Here is an 18,310-nt window from a genome sequence, read left to right on the forward strand (position 1 = left end):
CACTATGTTTCTGTCCCAAAATCCGGTGTCATACACATTGATATAGATAATCATTTTGTATGATGTGTAACATCTATTTCCTGGGTTTTTTTTAGAACGACGATCTATTCCCTAGTATGATTTGATCTCAAATTAAGTTGTTTTATTGTCGAGAAGTTAGGGGTTTTCGGAATTTTACCGATGCGAGTTATAGGCTTTGCGATAATAGTCACGTCATAAGTAGCGACTCGACTTTGGGGTGAGTCGCGACGCATGGCTGTCAGGGACTAAAACCCCAAGTCTCTGATTTTGGACCCTATTTAAGGAACATGATGTTTATGGTTTGCTCTATCTTGCAGACTCCATCCTTAGATAGTGAAATCCAAACCCTCTTTGAGTGTGTTGAAAGATATTGAGCCTTGAGTGGATTGTTGGTGATGAAAAGAAGCAATTGGTGTCAATCGGGGCATTAAGGAGTCAATTTCAGAGAAGATCCAACCTTCCATATTGATTTTGGTCCTCTATAAGTGATCAAGATCCTTGCTTTATATGTTTTCATGCTAAGATTTAGGATATAGATGTGTTATTGGTCTCTTTGGCCCCTTATTCTAGAAGCTTTTGGAGTTTGGAGAATTCCATAGCCGTAGACTTGTCATTCATGGACTTCTGGACATTTTAGGACCTTTTTAATGCATGTTTGAGGCTCGTTTGGAGCCATGCAAGGAACCAAGTCATTTTGGAACTCACTTTGAGTTAGGGTTAGAGTTTGTGAATGATTGAGCCTTGGATCTGGATAAAGTTGGAAACTTTATCCATTATAATCCTTAGAAGATCCATATCTAAAGTTTTAGGCTCTGGAATTAAGAGATTAATAGCTTAATGGGAGATTGTTGTTTTAACCGAAATTAGCGACGTGACCCTTATGGTGTCACAGTTGTTTTGTTATTTAGCGTTAGCGACGCGAACATAAGACAAGTCACGACGCGTTAATAGTTGACTTTTTGACTAATTTGACTTTTGGTCAAACTTTAAGGAATTGAGTTATAGTCTGAGGTCTGTTCAATTTAGGTGGTTCGTGTAGCTGATTATTTGTGGAAGCTTGCTGGTGTGCTGTTTCAACTCTTCAGATCAACTGAGTTATCTCATTATACTATGTGTTACAGTATATATCAGTTGCATGATAGGATCTAGATATATTGTAGTATGTTGATTATGCAAGTAGGCTAGTATAGTCTTTTGCATATGCATTGCTCGATTGTATGATATGTTGATATATCATTTGGGTGTTCGTTTGGATGGATCGGCTCGATCCGATCCAATCAAGTGAATCTAAATGGATTTCGGTTTTTAAAACATGAATCTAAATAGTCCAAACTCAAAGTAAATTTGATTTGATCTAACCAAATTACAATTCAGTTGGATTGGTTTTTATAATTCGGTTTTCAAGAACGAAACATTTAGAACAAATATAATTTGAAAACTTCATAAAAGAAACAAAATCATATTATTTAATTTAGAATTATAATTTATAAACAACTAATAAGGAAAATATATTATAGTTTAATATTTTATAGATAAAAAAATCTATAAGAAAAATAAGGTTTTTTATAAAGTGATTTTTTTAAATCTATTTGACAAATAATCTAGTAAATTAATAAATAAGTAAATATATATATATATTAAAATAAATAAATAATAAATTATAATTCGTTTTTATTGGACTATGCGGTTCTTATTTTTCAAAATCAAAACCAATCCGAAATCTAAAATAACAATTTGGTTTAATTGAAAACCAATCCAAAATTTTGAATATTCGAACCAAATAATCCAATACAAATTGTCCAATTGCCTAATTCGGTTTTATCAAAACAATGAACAACCCTAGTTGATGACGGAACGACACTAGAGCAGGGAGTCACTATAGATGACAAAACGAAACTGGAGCCATGAGTCGTTGTTGATGACGGAACGACATTGGAGCCGTGAGTCGTTGTTGATCAAGTGGATCGGATCTGGAGCCGAGAGCCTTTGTTGTATGCATTGTAAGTGTATTGAAGTATGTGATATCTTGAGGAATTCATTTAGTTTTGTGTTTACAGTTGTTGATTAAATATACTTTAGGTGGTTCCATTGATCATGGAAATAGCTCAACTTGACTATACTGCACATGCATCTATGATGATTTATGATTTAGATTTATGCTGTTTTATGATAATTCTGATACAATTTTTATGGTATGGTTTTGGAGGTGATGAAACAAATTGAAACTTAGGTTTTATGAAAATGGTTTGATGTTTTATTCTGTTTTTAAAATGTAAAATTTGGGTCATTACACATTTACACACTGACAAATTGCTTCCGACAAACTCAATGTTCAATTTGTTCGTCTCTCCTGCAGCTTGCCGACTTCTTTACCAACATGGGCGGATCTTATATAGGACTAGGGGGGACTGTGCCCCCCCCCCTCTGATTTTTTTGGCAGAAATAGTCCTTATACTTTTAATTTTTTACATATTAGGCCAACAAATATTAAATTTTGACTATGGCCCCTCTGTTCACAAATTTTTATAAAAATTATATTTTCGCCCCCAAAATAAAGATTGAAGCTCCGCCACTCTTTACCAAAGGCTTGTTTCGTCCGTTGTTCTTGTTCTTTTGATCAAAGCTCTCAAAACCCAACATTTCACCTTGATGGGGATGTTAGCCCATATACTTTGTACCTTGTGGAGGGATGTTAGCCCATATTATCTCTTTTGTATACTTTCTATCACCAAAGTCCAAAGCAAGGGTGATATTCTCTAAATTATCTAAATTATCATATGTATAAAGTCGATAATAATGAAAGAAAAGATAAAGGGACCAGAAAAAATAATGACAAAGAAAGGCTTTATTTATAAATGTTCCAGAAAATCCTAAAATTCATAAATAAAAGGAAATAATATCATAGAATTATTAATTTTGAAATAATCAACTACCCAAACAATAGAAATTCCTCTATGCAACCATAGTTTTGGAAATTGCCTTAACAAAAATAATCATCATGCAAACAACAATAATTATGTCAAAGTGCCGCATTAAAAAAATTACAATAATAGAATTCGGATCATACTCTGACAGTTAAGGGTCAGTTAAGGGTCAAGCTATGTAGACCCCTTTTACATTCTTAAAGGACCCCTAATAATTACTTTAATTTTTTTCCTAAAATAAACTAATCATTACAAAATAATTACCTTTTTTTAATTATCATTATATAATATTATACCCCTCATGATTACATAATAAACAAACTAATCATTACATAATAAAAGGATTCAATATAAAGATTTGTTTATAGGAAAAAAAAATACCATTTTTACAAAAAAAATATTAAAATAAAAATATATTTATTTTTTTCAAATCTATAAAATAAAATAATTTAAATAAAAAAATTAATTATTTTTTCTGTTTTTATATGCAATTTATTAAAATAATTTTATATGAAAGTATAATAATAAATGAATTCAAATACGATATAATAATTATAAAATAAAATTCTAATGTAAATACATATCAAAATAATTCAAATATATTCGTACATAAAAATAACTCAGATATACTCATACATAAAATTCTAGTAGAACAATTGGATTTTTTGGTATGTGTCGTCGCCTCATCAGACCACGGAAGCCATCCATTTGACGCCGCCGTCGGCAACCCTAACAGTCGACTCACCACCTCTCTCTTCCTCATTCTCTCTTTATTTTCCCGGCAGCTTCTAGCGGTGGAAAAAATATGATTTTTTGGTGTGTGTGGATTTTCATTTGAGATTGGTGTATACTTACGTATTTTCATATCATGTTTTCCAATGATGGGAGTGTGTGTATTAGGCAGTGAACATCCAAATAAATCTTTATTTTTTTAAAATTTTAAATATTAAAACAATAATATTATTTTTATAATATGATAAAAATGATGATTTTTGTAATACAACAAAAATCTATTACTTGGCTTGCGAAAAGTCTTTTAATCAAAAAAAAAAAGTTATAACGGTTTTAAGCCCAAATTTAAGGTTATTATTTTAGAAATACAACAATAATATATATATTAACGTTTTATAATATTTAATTAATATGAAGAAATGGAAAAAAAGAGCATTTGAAAAAAAACGCATGGGTTCCTACTTTTTTATTAACATTTGACTTTTATTTTTAACTATCCGTTTATTACTCATAATTAATAAGAATGACTTCTTGGAAATCTAATTTTGACTATGGGAATAGGAAAAAGTATATTTATACCTGAAAAATGAAGGGTCCTCTAAGAAAATATGGGGTCCAATTAGTAGGACCCACAGTTAATAGTTAGAAGGGTTGTATGATTCCATTACAAATTGCTCAACTCAACTGAAATATGACGTGGCTTTTCTCATCACGATGAATTCATATTTATTTTTTAGGTTGTTTGCTGTTTAAAAAATAAAATAAAATTCCCTACTATGGTTTCGTGTTATCAATTTTGCTAATATGATACAACGAATTAATTAAGATGGGTAGGGATAGCAATTGATCACACGACACGAAAAAAATACACGACACAAAACGAAATTGGGTCGAAACTGAAATTCGAATTCGTGTTCGTGTCAAGTGTAAGAAACACGACGTCGTGTTGTGTCGTGTTCGTGTTCAAAATTGGAAATGAAATTGACACGATTTAGCATTTTTTTTTGTCGTGTATTTCGTGTTTTTCGTGTTATATATGATTTAAGTATTAGTTAAATAAACTAATTTTTATTTTATTTTATCTTTTTCGTGTCGTGTTGTGTTTGTCGTTTTTTAATCGGTCCGTTTTCGTGTTAGTTAAAAAAAACACGATATCGTGTCGTGTCGTGTTCGTGTTACTTAAAACCTTGTCGTGTCGTGTCGTGTCAGACAAAAACACAATACGATGACCCGATTTGCCACCCCTAAAGATAGGGAATGCTCTTTTTGTATGAGAAATTAACTAAATTGGCAAGGTGTTTCAATTACTGGAGAAAATATGTTATTGGTATATTTTAATTTTTACAACATTTAATTGAAAAGTTTGATGGCCCTGGAGTTTCATTCTATAAACATGATATAATAAATCAATTGGACGTGAATGATGCAAAATTTGACCACATTTTTTCTAGAGCCAAGCACCATATGATTTATTGACTCATTATGATTATTACATTTAAAAAAAGCCAATTATTTATCTTATGATACCTATAAGATCAATCACCAGATCTTGTGATAATTCTAATGAAATGGTATAAGATTCCTCAATATGCCATATAAAAGAAAAAGAGCCAAAATCTGATTATTATGCATACATTAAATTATTTCAAAACTCAAAAACCAATAGTTTTATTGTCCAAAATAATTTGTACTTCTAGTTGAAGGCCACTTTTTTTTTTTGGGAAGTTTTGGATAATTAGTTTACATTTTAGTCTTTTTTTTAATCAAATTTAGAGCTTATCCACTAGACCACTACAAAAGGCAACATATCGGGTTTGTTTAGTGAAATAGTACCCTTAGCATGGATTGACCATTCCACTTCTTTGACTTTCATAATATAGAAAATTAGAAATCATAATCATCAACTTCATTTTTAAAATTAAAAAAAAAATCTTTTATACTTTTAAACCACACACTATTATATTTTATATTGTTTCTATTGGATAATATTATGTATATTATTTATCATATGAAACTCCATCGCCTTGCGGAGGTTTGATTTCCTACCATGATCGGCATTTAAAAGGTAAACTTTTTGAACGACAACAAAGAAGTTCCGTTCCTTACACTTGAATCTTTAGGAAGTGTGTCCATTTTTGTAAGTTAATAAGTTTAACTTGAAGGTTGGTAAAGAGACAAAGAGAATTAAGATTGATCTTTAACATCATAAAATTCACAAACTTTTGTTGAAATGAAATCATGAACCATGAAGCTCCTCATTAAGATATCAAGATTCATTCATCGTGCCAGAAAACTAGTTCTAGAACAAATATCAATAGTTGCAATGTGTTTTGTTTATTCATAGGAAACTTCATACTAACTTCACAAACATGATCAAGAAGATCAACATGTACTTTGTACTTATTATTCCCTAATTATTTATCCTTATACATGCTTCTTTTATTAAAAAAATAAAGATTCAAATAAATTAAACCCAAGATTTTATATTGTCAATTGTGATTTGTTCTAAGCCTATGGTGAAAGAAACAAAACTCATTTAATAACAATAGACAAGAAACCTACTCCCAGGAGGACCATGTCTTTTCAATGCTCCTTTCTTTTGGCAACAAGAGTTTAGAATGTTTTTGAAAGAGACAAACAAAACCTAACTTTTGTTGTCCCCACAAAGGCATCTAACAAATTCAGTGTTATGCATTTTACATATAATATGACTCAAGAAATACAAGTATTATATATGTAAAACTACCAATTTTTTTTTTTTTACTGATTTACATTAGCATCGAAATACAAAATCGTTGTGCAAGTAATCAAGGCAAAAAAAAAAGAAGTTAATTGACCTATGCCCACAGGAGCTAGATTTCTCTTATATTATTCAACTATTTCAAAAGTGATACACATAAAATCTAGCTACGAATACTTATAACCGAAAACTCTAGCAACTATTGAGTCGGTCACATAGAATAAAATCCGAAATAACAATGTATGGCTTCGGGACTAATGGCCATCGGCTTACCTCAAACACTTATCCATTCAAATTAGTCATTCATGTTTCTTCGGTTTGTGTTGAGTCAGTTTATTTGTTCAGATCATCAAATTTCAAGTCATACTTTAATAAAAAAACTTATTTCTTAAAATTTTGTAAAATAATAACTTGAATGTAAAAAAAATAATAATTCTTCATAATAAATAAAGAACTTGTTGCCACATGTCACACTCTTATTGATTTGGCCACATGTCATTTTGTGGTTATTTTCAATTAATTTTTTTCCACGGCATTTTGTGGTTTTTTTCATTTTATTAATTTGCACATAATATTTAAATGTAATAATTACAATAAATATAATAATAAATGCATATCAATTTCATTAATTGACTTTCTTCTAATTTCAAATTTTCTAAATTAAAGTTTCATTAGTTTCATTTATTTATTTATCTAAATTATTTGTTTAATTTAAAAAAAACAAACAATTCAATTTTAATAATTCAATATTTTTCTATTTTTTTCTTATAAATTCAAACTTCTCAAATGTTTAGAATTTCATTTTTTTTCTTTAAAATAAATTCATGTAATACATGGATCTTACACTTAGTAATAATAATACAAAGACTGAATTCACTTTTGCTAAGATCTCCATCATTGTAGGCTTAATTTAGCGCCCATAAACAAATAGACGGTTACTTTTCTTGAGATTAACGAAAACATTATTAAGGGTATGATTTTATAAGATTTTTTTTGTGTGTTTTTAAATTTTTGTTTATCCATATTTGAATGTTTTGAATGTTGTTAATTCCACTGGCGGATTCAGAAAAAAAAAAGTCATGGGTTGTATAAATTTTTTAGGGGTTGCATTAATAAAAAAATAATTTCTGAAGGCAGTTTTCGTCACAAATCGTCAATAAACCAAAAAATTTACACTAAATTCACAATTGTCAGACTTTATGATGGATTGCCAACGGATTCATAACAAATTTCCAACGGATTTGTGATGGACTTTGACGAATTTTCACTAAATTTACACTTGACGAAAAATTTGAGGGATAGTCTGTGCTACCCCGTGCAACATAGTAAATCTGCCCCTGGTTAATTCCACTTGTGAAAGTAAAACAAATTTATTTCCATTGATAATGTAGGCTCACAAATTGTTTCTTTTTAGTTAATAATGGACACCACCTAACAAGCGAAAAAACATGATTTTAAAGCAACACACCAATCTCGAAGCAACAACCAAGGTTGGTTTAAGCCAAGGCTAAGTTATCAAGGCCAAGATTGAGTTGCCAAGGTCAAGAAGAGCCGACCAAAGCCAAGGCCGAGCCGCCTTAGCAGCAAAGTCAAGCCACCGAACTTGATTGGAAATATACTCATCTTTTGGATTTTGTTATACATGCACTTCCATTCCACAATGCCAATCGACCTCTAAGGAGATCAAATGTACACCAAACGCAACTTAAATGCCCATATATAATACTTTTTTGAACGACAAAAACTTTTATCAAAACTTGCAAGATGCTAGAAAAAGAACATTACAAAGAAGTTAAAGAAAATGTTGGATTTTAAATCCAACAAACCCAGTCAGAAGTTTTTTAAAAAGCAATTCCTAATTTAGTTTGATCGGTTGAAAAAGAATGACATTGTGAAACCTCAACATAAAAGCGTGAGAACACAACCTCTAAACATTTCCTTTGAAGATCCTGATATTTGAATGATCCATCCAATTGAACAACTTAGTGATCGTATGTAAAGTAGGAAAAACAATCCCCACCATGAATAGATTTTCTTCCACACTTTAGTAGGCATCACACAACCAACAAAACGGTGATACAGATTTTTGTAAAAACGATCAAAAAAGGGGAAAAGAAGATAATCACATCCATATCCATTTTATGTAAATTATCTGTATTTGGTAATATATCTAAGTGAACCCTCCAAGCTAAAATGTTCACTTTAATTAGAATTATATTATTCCTTTGAGTAGAAGTACTCAAAACCCCTACTTACCACTATCAATGAACCTCCTAGTAGATGAGATTATATAATATCTTGAAAACTATGAATCCCACACATGTATGTCTTTATGATACGAAATCACAATAGAATTTGTAATGTAGTTCAAACCATTCCTGTAACATCCCGACTCCCAAGTATAATACTTTTATATTTTCATGATTTTTATTGAGCAACTCGACGAGTTGGAGGCCCCAACTCGTCGAGTAGAGAATGGTTTTGGCCGCGTGGGTTTTACGACCAACTCGACGAGTTGGCGCTGTGAGAGGAAACCCTAATTTTCTGAGTTTGTGTCCTATTTAAAGGGCCTTAAGCCCTCATTTCCGTCACCCTTGTCACCTTAGAGCTCTGTGAGAAACCCTAGACCAGTTCCACTCGTTGTGTGTGTGTGTGAGAGAGAGAGAGAGAAAAAAAAAGAGAGACTAAATTGAGTGTTCTTGTGCATCTTTGGATGGAGATTTGGAGAGCATTGCGGATTAGATCGAGGAGGGGCTGTGGATCCAGTGTTCTTCAGTGATTAGCTTCTGTATGGAGGTAAAAAGCTACTATCTTGATCATTTCTTTGTGAGATCTTAGTTTAGGGAGTTCTTAGGGTTTTCTCCCATCCATCTTGTGTTATTGAGTCACTTGAGCATATCATGAGGTTGAAACCTCAGATCTGGACTGTATGAGGTCTGGTGAGCCCAAAGAACCGAGCTTTATTGAGCTAGAGGCAAGCTTTTGTGCATCCAACCCAAAATGGAACTTGTTTTGGGCATTTCAAGCCCTAAGTGCCATGCATGGACGTAAAGCTTGCAACTTTACGTGGTATCTCAGCCTTGGGAAGCTAGATCTAGATTTTGGGATTGTAACTCCTTCTTAAAACGTCTGAATGAGCAAATAGACTTAAGGGACTCGCCGAGTTGATGTGCCAACTCAATGAGTCGACTAGGGTTTTCCCCGACGAGTCTGGACATGAGTAACTCGACGAGTTGATGAGACAACTCGACGAGCTAAGTTGGATTTTCACGACATTTCTGAAGGAACGAGGGGACTCGACGAGTCACATAGTTGCACTCGACGAGTCGGGTCAACTGATGGGTTTTCGTATACTACAACATCCTATGGTGCACATACAACCCTAAATGCTTTGGATCTATGTTTTCTCTAATTATACATGGAATATTGTTTCCAAAGCATTAAGCCTACAACTAGCATGCAAATGACAAAATCAACATAAAATAGAGTTATAGAATTACCTCTTTGTTGTAGCTTGTAGAACTTCTTGAGTTTGGCCTTTAAGAACTTAGTGCCCCAAGTGTTGCGCCTCAAATGGAATCACAACACACCTTTGGACAAAGGATGACTTTTTGAGAGAATATTCTTGCACCTAAAATCGGCTCATGGAACTCCAAGGATCACTAGTGTGCCGTTTTGGATGCTAAGGGGCTTCTTATATAGTGTGGCAAGATTAGGGTTAGCACCATGTAAACCCTAATGCCCATGACTCTTAATATTACCTAGGATCCATGGGTTAAACCTCCATGGACTATCCATGGACTACCATATTGGTTTAGCCCATCCTAAATAACAATTGGCCTACATTATAAGAATCATTGATTTACCAAATCAATCCCCATATATTTAATTAGTCTCTTTTTATCACAAAATCACAAAATTAATTCCAAATTAATTCTTGATCAATACTAATTAAATCATATGATTTCATATTAATATATTAGAACTTATAATATATTAACAAATCATAAATAACCTGTAACGCTCCGTTTATTTAAATAAATTAATAAATGTAATTCCCGGATTAATTTGTGAAGAATTTTGATAGTTGAGGGTTGTTTAGTAAATTACGGAGTTGATTTGAGAAGAATTTCGGAAGTCAGGGTGTGTTTGGTAAAATTGGATTAAAGTTGAAAATATATTATGAAGGCAGGGGATAAACTGTAAGTGTTGGATTCAATTTGAGAATAAATCATGGGAGAGGGGCTGTTTAGTAACTATTGGACTTAAATTGGAAAGGTTTTAGATGGTTAGGGGCCGAATGGTAATTTATTGAATGGATTTGAAAGGAATTTGTGGGACAGGGAATGATTGTGTACAAATAGAATAAAGTTTAGATGGAATCGGGGTTTACAACCCGTCACCACCTTTCCTCACCCTGGTCGCATACATGAAACCCTAAACCTATAAAAATGTTCCAGCCGTCATGAGAGATCTTCAGCCGCCACTCCCGCCACCCTCTCGTTTTCCGACCGACGAAGTATCAATCGACCGCCGCCACTTCTTCTTCCTCTCATCTGTTTGTCTTCGGGTGTGTTGTAGCCGCCACCATCCTTTCTCCGCCAAGTCCAGCCGCCATGCGTGAAGACTGCTGTCGTTCGCTGTTCCGACCAGCAGGGCCCGTTGCCGCCATCTCCTCGCCACCACCAGAGAACCACCGGAGCAGCCACCTAGTTCCGCCGCCGGCAAGACGAAGAGGCTCAAGGGATTAGGAAGCTCGTTCGTGGGTACGTTGCTGTTCGCGTTTGGGTGGCTGACTCAGCCCACGTCCGTCACTGTGGCGCTGAAGAGCAGCGGTGTTGCCGTCTAGCGTCGCCGCCTCTACCTTTTTCCCGGTGACGTCGGCTGTTGCGTTGCCGTCCTGAAGTGGTTGCTGTCGTTGCCGGTCACCGCTGGTGGGTGGCTGGGGAGTCGTTTTGTGACCATTCAGCGGGTGTGTGAGCATGCATTTCTGTTTAGTGCATGTTTGTTTAGCCGGAAAATGAGAACAGCCACCACCACCACCGTGAGGTGGTGGCTGCCGCCAAGCGCCACCGTCGGCCACCATGGTGTGACTGTGTGTGTATGTGTTAGTTAGTGTGTTTGTGTTTATGTTTGGATTAAACATTGTAATTGTAATCAGCTTTGGTTAATAATAAAAATAATGATAACCACCACCATAAGGTGGTGGCCGCCGCCGTGAGCCGCCATGGACCACCACTACCCAAGGTGGTAGTGGGTGGTACCCCACAAGCAAACCCTAATTGACCTAGCAAAACCCTAATGGGCTTAAGGATTAGTTTTGGGCTTATTGGGCCACGTTTGGGTGAAAAACCCTAATTAGGGTTTAGAAAACCCTAATTGTGAGTAATTGGGCCTTAGACTTATTGGACCCACTTTTGGGCCATTGAGATTGGATTGTGTATTAAGCCCAATTTCACCATACCATTTATCTAGTAGAGTAAACGACTTAATGAATTAAGTCCTTAATGGGTTAAGTAAGAAACACTTAACCCTAATCGTCATTTTATGTGAAACCCTAATGTCACTTGGGCCGTGAGTTGGGCCTTTCCATTGGGCTTTGGTAATTGGTTTATTAATGGGCCATCCAAGAATAATTAAATGGACTAGAGTAATTAGTTGGGCTTTAGGGTAAGGCCAATATGAAGGATTGGGCCCAATTTGGAAAATTGGGCCATAGTTTGGGCCAAGATGGTTATATGATATTGGGCCCTTAGAATGAGACATGTTGGACCGGACTGAACAATTGGGCCTTAAGGGAAGCCCATGTAGAGGTTTGGGCCCAATTTGGAAAATTGGGCCATATGTTGGGCTTTGATCCCTAATTGACTTTGGGCCTATGGATTAGGCCTTGGGCTTGGGTAAGCCAAGCTAGGGGTAATGTAGTAATTACCCAAAGTATGTATTTATAGTTATGTGTTAGAACCCAATTATTAATTGGGTGTTATTTTGGTGTTGACAGTTCGGGAATCTGTCATCCAGCAGCTAAGGTTGAGTCTGCGGGACTTCAGCAGTATGAGATTGTGTCTACGGGACTTCAGCAGTGTGAGATGAGTTTCCTTCCAGTAGGAACGGGTCTACGGCCACAATGCCGGCCCGTTTAGTTAGCAGTAGTTCCAGACTTCGGTCTGATGCAGTAGTTCAGTGTGCTTGATGTCTTTGTGATTCAAGCATGTTTTTGTGTTATATGTTCCGGACTTCGGTCCGATGCAGTATGCAGTACATGTGTTTTTGCCAGTAGTTGTGATTATGCTATGCTATGTTCAGTCAGTTCCGGACTTCGGTTCGATGCAGTTTCCGGACTTCGGTCCGATGCAGAGGGCAAGGCGCTGGTTAGTTCCAGACTTCGGTCCGATGCAGTTTCCGGACTTCGGTCCGATGCAGAGGGCAAGGCCCTGGTTAGTTCCAGACTTCGGTCCGATGCAGTTTCTGAACTTCGGTCCGATGCAGAGGGCAAGGCCCTGGTTAGTTCCGGACTTCGGTCCGATGCAGTTTCTGGACTGCGGTCCGATGCAGAGGGCAAGGCCCTGGTTAGTTCCGGACTTCGGTCCGATGCAGTTTTCGGACTTCGGTCCGATGCAGTGGGCAAGGCCCAGTAGTTGCTTTATATGTTATTGTATGGTATGTGGTAGTTCGGGGGAGCTCACTAAGCTTTGTGCTTACTGTTTTTAGTTTTGGTTTCAGGTATTCAGTTTTCAAAGGAGGATCTCGGGAAGATTGCAGTGCACACACCATTTGTTCAGCTTGGTATGTTTATACTCTGATATATTTGACAGTTGTTATGATGCTTTGAGATACATTGTCTATGATTCTTATATGACGTTTGATGAATATGGTTTTATTACTGATTTAAAACGAAATTTTCAGACTGTGTTTTTGGGATGTTACAAGTTGGTATCAGAGCCTTGGTTTGAGGGATTCGGGCGCACTCCCGAGTGTGTCTGAACTCAAACTAAGGAAGTGGTATAAAGTTTTCAAAAGAAAAGAGTTTTAGAAAAGCAAAAAGAAGCTTAAAAAGAAAAGAGTTTTAGAAAAGCAAAAAGAATTTTTAGAAAGAAAAGAACTTTGAAAAGAGAAAAAGGGTGTGGTGCATGCAATAGCCGAGCTCAAGTAAGTACTCCCAAATTACTCATACAAGATCGTGTTATGTTATAATTATCAGTTCCAGTTTCAGTAGAACAACATGCTAGAATAGGACTAAGGATCTAGGAGGATGCCTTATGTGCCTGTTATATGTGTTTCAGCTTATTGAGAATTGCATGCTAGTATTGAGTAGACAGCAGTAGGATAGCCTGTTTAGGTTATGCCTGATAGTATGAGCTTAGCATTGTATGCTAGTACAGTTTCTCGTTATGAGGATAGATTTGCTTGAGTAGTTTCCTATGTCCGAATGCTGCTTGCTTCGTGCTTTGTAGAACTCGGAGTGATGGGAGTTAGCCATTAGGTGAATACATCACGTCACATGTGATCAGGGTTGAATAATCTCAGAGTGCTGGATTTGGCCTTATTGCACAACTCTTGTTTGAGTCTAATCATTGTAGGGACGAGTCTTTTACTCGAAGGATTATCTGAGCCTCGTCACATGTGATGGTGTTCAGGTGATGGCTAATTGGCATTACAAGGAGGCCTTCAGCAGCTGAAGACTGGATTGGGTGGAGTCAGAGATTTCCCTAGGGCAAGCCTACGATGAGATTAACATAAGATCAGCAGTAGTATTAGAAGGGACTTGGTGGATTCGAGGCAGTACTTGAGGAAAGTACGAATAGATGTGGAAGGTAGTATGGGCCCGTACTACTGAAAGCAGAGGATCCGTACTCGAATCAAGGAAGGCTGAGATGAACCCAGGGAACTTGTAGTGTGTAAGATCCCTCGAGTTTGGATGAGTATTGTGATGTTAGTGATGACATGTTGCTGAGTATAGTGGCGCTACGTGGTAGACCAGATGGTAGTTTTGGTGTCAACGAGGGATCAGGCTTGGACTCTAGAGCCGGGCAGATTGATGATCAGATGAGGGAGTTCATTCCATCTGAGAATCACGCGCAGTATCATTGACCAGACTCCTGCGATCCTCAGTGTGATCAAGGAGGGCATTATAGAGATTTGTGATGAGAGGCCGAGTGCATTCTATACTAAGATAACAGTCATGATAGAGACCCGTACGTTGATGTTTCGGGAATTCAGAGTTTGTGAGGCTTCAGATTGTCATGGGGTTTAGAGACCCGATTGTTAGCAGCAGATGGTTGGCAGATGTCGCCAAGACTTTTGTACCAGACATTGTCTCGAAAGGAGACAAGATCTGGCTTACTTCCTGTCTCCTGAGGGATAGAGCACGAGATTGATAGGAAGAGGTTGGTAGTGAGTTGAGTGATGATGCGGTTGATGCTATGTCATGGGATGACTTTTAGACCAGATTCTGAGCAGAGTGTGCCCAAGCATTTGAGGCGCAACAGTTGGCGCGGGAATTGTTAGATCTTCGCCAGACTACTGAGATTGTGGCAGAGATCACTGCCAAGTCTCGGGAGAGAGAGCTTAGTTGGTACCACAGCATGCAGCAGATGAGGAAATGAAGAAGGTAAGTTATCAGAACGTACTGTAGAATAGTAGCAGGGGGATCGTGAGTATCTCGGGGTGCAAGACCCTGAATGATATGAGTTCTAGAGCACGAGAACGAGGTAGTGACTTAGAGCACATTAGGAAAAGGGAACCAGATCAGTTGTTTATATAGAAGGGTCTCGGGAGGAGACCCAGGATTTCAGATTAGCTTTCGAGACACCAGCAGGGTCAGATTCGGTGCAACACTTGCGGGAAATTGCACAAGGGAGCCTTTTGTTCCAAGGGTTGAGTAAGTGTAACCCTGAGTTATCCTTGGTTTGTGTCTGAATTATATTTTCAAGAGATGTCATATGCCAATTATCTGCCGAGAAGCACTAGCGAATAGTGGTAGAGCAATTACCCAGTATACGAGATTGGGAGAGTACAGCGTCATCTTGATTTATTCCAAGACTGAGGAGCAGCACGAGAAGCACCTGAGGGAGGTGATAGAGACTTTGAGGAGGGAGAGAATTTTCGTAAGGTTCTTCAATTGTGAGTTCTGGTTGAGCGGGGTGAAATTTCTTGGGCACCTTGTTAATCAGAAGGATATTCTAGTCAACCCGGCCAAGACAGAGGCTGTGATGCAGTGGGAGATTCCGAGGTCTCCAATTGAGATTCAGAGCTTCCTGGGTCTTGCAGGTTATTACCGGAGATTTATTCGGATTTTTAGAAGTTGTGTGATCTTTTGGATTAGCTGGTGTTGAAAACACTAGCAATGGTAAGCGTGGTTTCTAGCAGATTGGTCATGGGTGGTGAGAAGGATTGGGAATTCTTCAAGTTTTGTGTGCTGTAAGGCATTAGCTGAATCAAAGTGGGGGAGAATCGCCCAAGGATTCAGAAGCGGAAGCAGTTTTGCGACTAGGATAAGTTTCGCATCCTTGTCTGAGAGGAAGACAGCCCATGTGGCTGTATGGTTCGAGGAGAGTGTGATATGGAAGTTCGGAAAAACTTGCCAATGATGATATCGCGTTCTCGGAATGTTTACTAGCAAGCCTTAAGGAATCCGGTTGGGGATTCCAGTCAGGACATGAGTTCAGCTGAGTGCGGGTCAAGCGCGTGTTCGATCCAGTATAGATAGTGTTAGAGTGTTGTAAGTCTGCGGGTGTAGCCGTAGCATTCACTAGCAGCCAGATAGTGTTAGAGTGTTGTAAGTCTGCGGGTGTAGCCGTAGCATTCACTAGCAGCCAGATAGTGTTAGAGTGTTGTAAGTCTGCGGGTGTAGCCGTAGCATTCACTAGCAGCCAGATAGTGTTAGAGTGTTGTAAGTCTGCGGGTGTAGCCGTAGCATTCACTAGCAGCCAGATAGTGTTAGAGTGTTGTAAGTCTGCGGGTGTAGTCGTAGCATTCACTAGCAGTCAGATAGAGTTAGAATGTTGTAAGTCTGCGGGAGTTAGCATTCACTAGCAGCAGATAGTGATAAAGTGTTGTAAGTCTACGGGTGTAGCTGTAGCATTCACTAGGTTATTAGATAGCGTGAGTGCATCGTTAGGACGCGGGAAGGACAGTAGTACCCACCAGTTCGGGTATAGTAGTGAGGATATGGAAATCCACAGATTGGATTTCGGAGTTTCCCAGACGGATTAGACCTGGTTAAGCCAGTGATAAGATTGTAGAAGCGCCACTACAGAGATGAGAGCAAGGAAGCAGTGGACTGCTTAAGGTCATTTATGACATGAGGCTACCAATGGTCATGTAGCAATCACTTTTAGCCTTGGGTTTGGTGACGTCAGGATTCGACGTATGGACTCGATCACTTAGATCAGAAAATTATTAGAGCCTCAGTAGCATGGTAACTAGTGGCAACTAGTTCTAGAGAAGGAATTTGTTCAAAAGTCGTGTGAGGCGACTAAGTGGGAGTCCTTTGGCTCCGCAACCGGGCCGGAACCCGGTACTTCAGATGATTGGCGAATCAGTCGAGACGAGGAAGGCCTAGATAGATTTCAGGAAGCAGCCATGTGGCAACATACTGCTTCAGGCAGATCAGTGTTCGTACAGTTTCAGTGTTTGGGCAGTGTTAGTAATTGTGTTTAGGTTGCAAGTGCGGGCATAATAGCTGGTTGAGATGGATAGTGACAAGTCACTCACAGTGGAAATAGCTGAGCATTGCCCAAGTATAAGTGAATCACAGGGATAATGGAGTTGTGATTTTGTTTCTAGTGGGAGCCTTGAGTTATCAGGAGATGGGTAGGCAGCTGAGAGACAAGAGGACCGAATTCGGCAATAATGATTCAGTAAGAGTGGTCTGTCAGGGATTCACACCATCTCGATACAGTAGATTTCGGACGGAGTCGATGTGATCTTATCGCGAGGAATTCATTTATCTGTGGATTTTAGAACCCTGCGAGGGTTGGTCACGGTTACCCTAGAAAAGCTAGGGTGTGCCCATGATGGTGACCATGTTACTAGAGTGGTTTGAAGTGAAAGGAATGGTAAGGAATGATTTCGAGGACGAAATCTAATTTAAGTGGGGGAGAGTTGTAACGCCCCGTTTATTTAAATAAATTAATAAATGTAATTCCCGGATTAATTTGTGAAGAATTTTGATAGTTGAGGGTTGTTTAGTAAATTACGGAGTTGATTTGAGAAGAATTTCAGAAGTCAGGGTGTGTTTGGTAAAATTGGATTAAAGTTGAAAATATATTATGAAGGCAGGGGATAAACTGTAAGTGTTGAATTCAATTTGAGAATAAATCATGGGAGAGGGGCTGTTTAGTAACTATTGGACTTAAATTGGAAAGGTTTTAGATGGTTGGGGGCCGAATGGTAATTTATTGAATGGATTTGAAAGGAATTTGTGGGACAGGGACTGATTGTGTACAAATAGAATAAAGTTTATATGGAATCGGGGTTTAAAACCCGTCACCACCTTTCCTCACCCTGGTCGCATACATGAAACCCTAAACCTACAAAAATGTTCCAGCCGTCATGAGAGATCTTCAGCCGCCATTCCCGCTACCCTCTCGTTTTCCGACCGACGAAGTATCAATCGACCGCTGCCACTTCTTCTTCCTCTCATCTGTTCGTCGTCGGGTGTGTTGTAGCCGCCACCATCCTTTCTCCACCAAGTCCAGCCGCCATGCGTGAAGACTGCTGCCGTTCGCTGTTCCGACCAGCAGGGGCCCGTTGCCGCCATCTCCTCGCCACCACCAAAGAACCACCAGAGCAGCCACCTAGTTCCGTCGCCGGCAAGACGAAGAGGCTTAAGGGATTAGGAAGCTCGTTCGTGGGTACGTTGCTGTTCGCGTTTGGGTGGCTGACTCAG

The sequence above is a fragment of the Lactuca virosa genome, chromosome 3 (genome assembly GCF_052849685.1).
Source record: "Lactuca virosa cultivar CGN04683 chromosome 3, Lactuca_virosa_CGN04683_v6, whole genome shotgun sequence".
NCBI classification, from domain to species: Eukaryota; Viridiplantae; Streptophyta; class Magnoliopsida; order Asterales; family Asteraceae; genus Lactuca; species Lactuca virosa.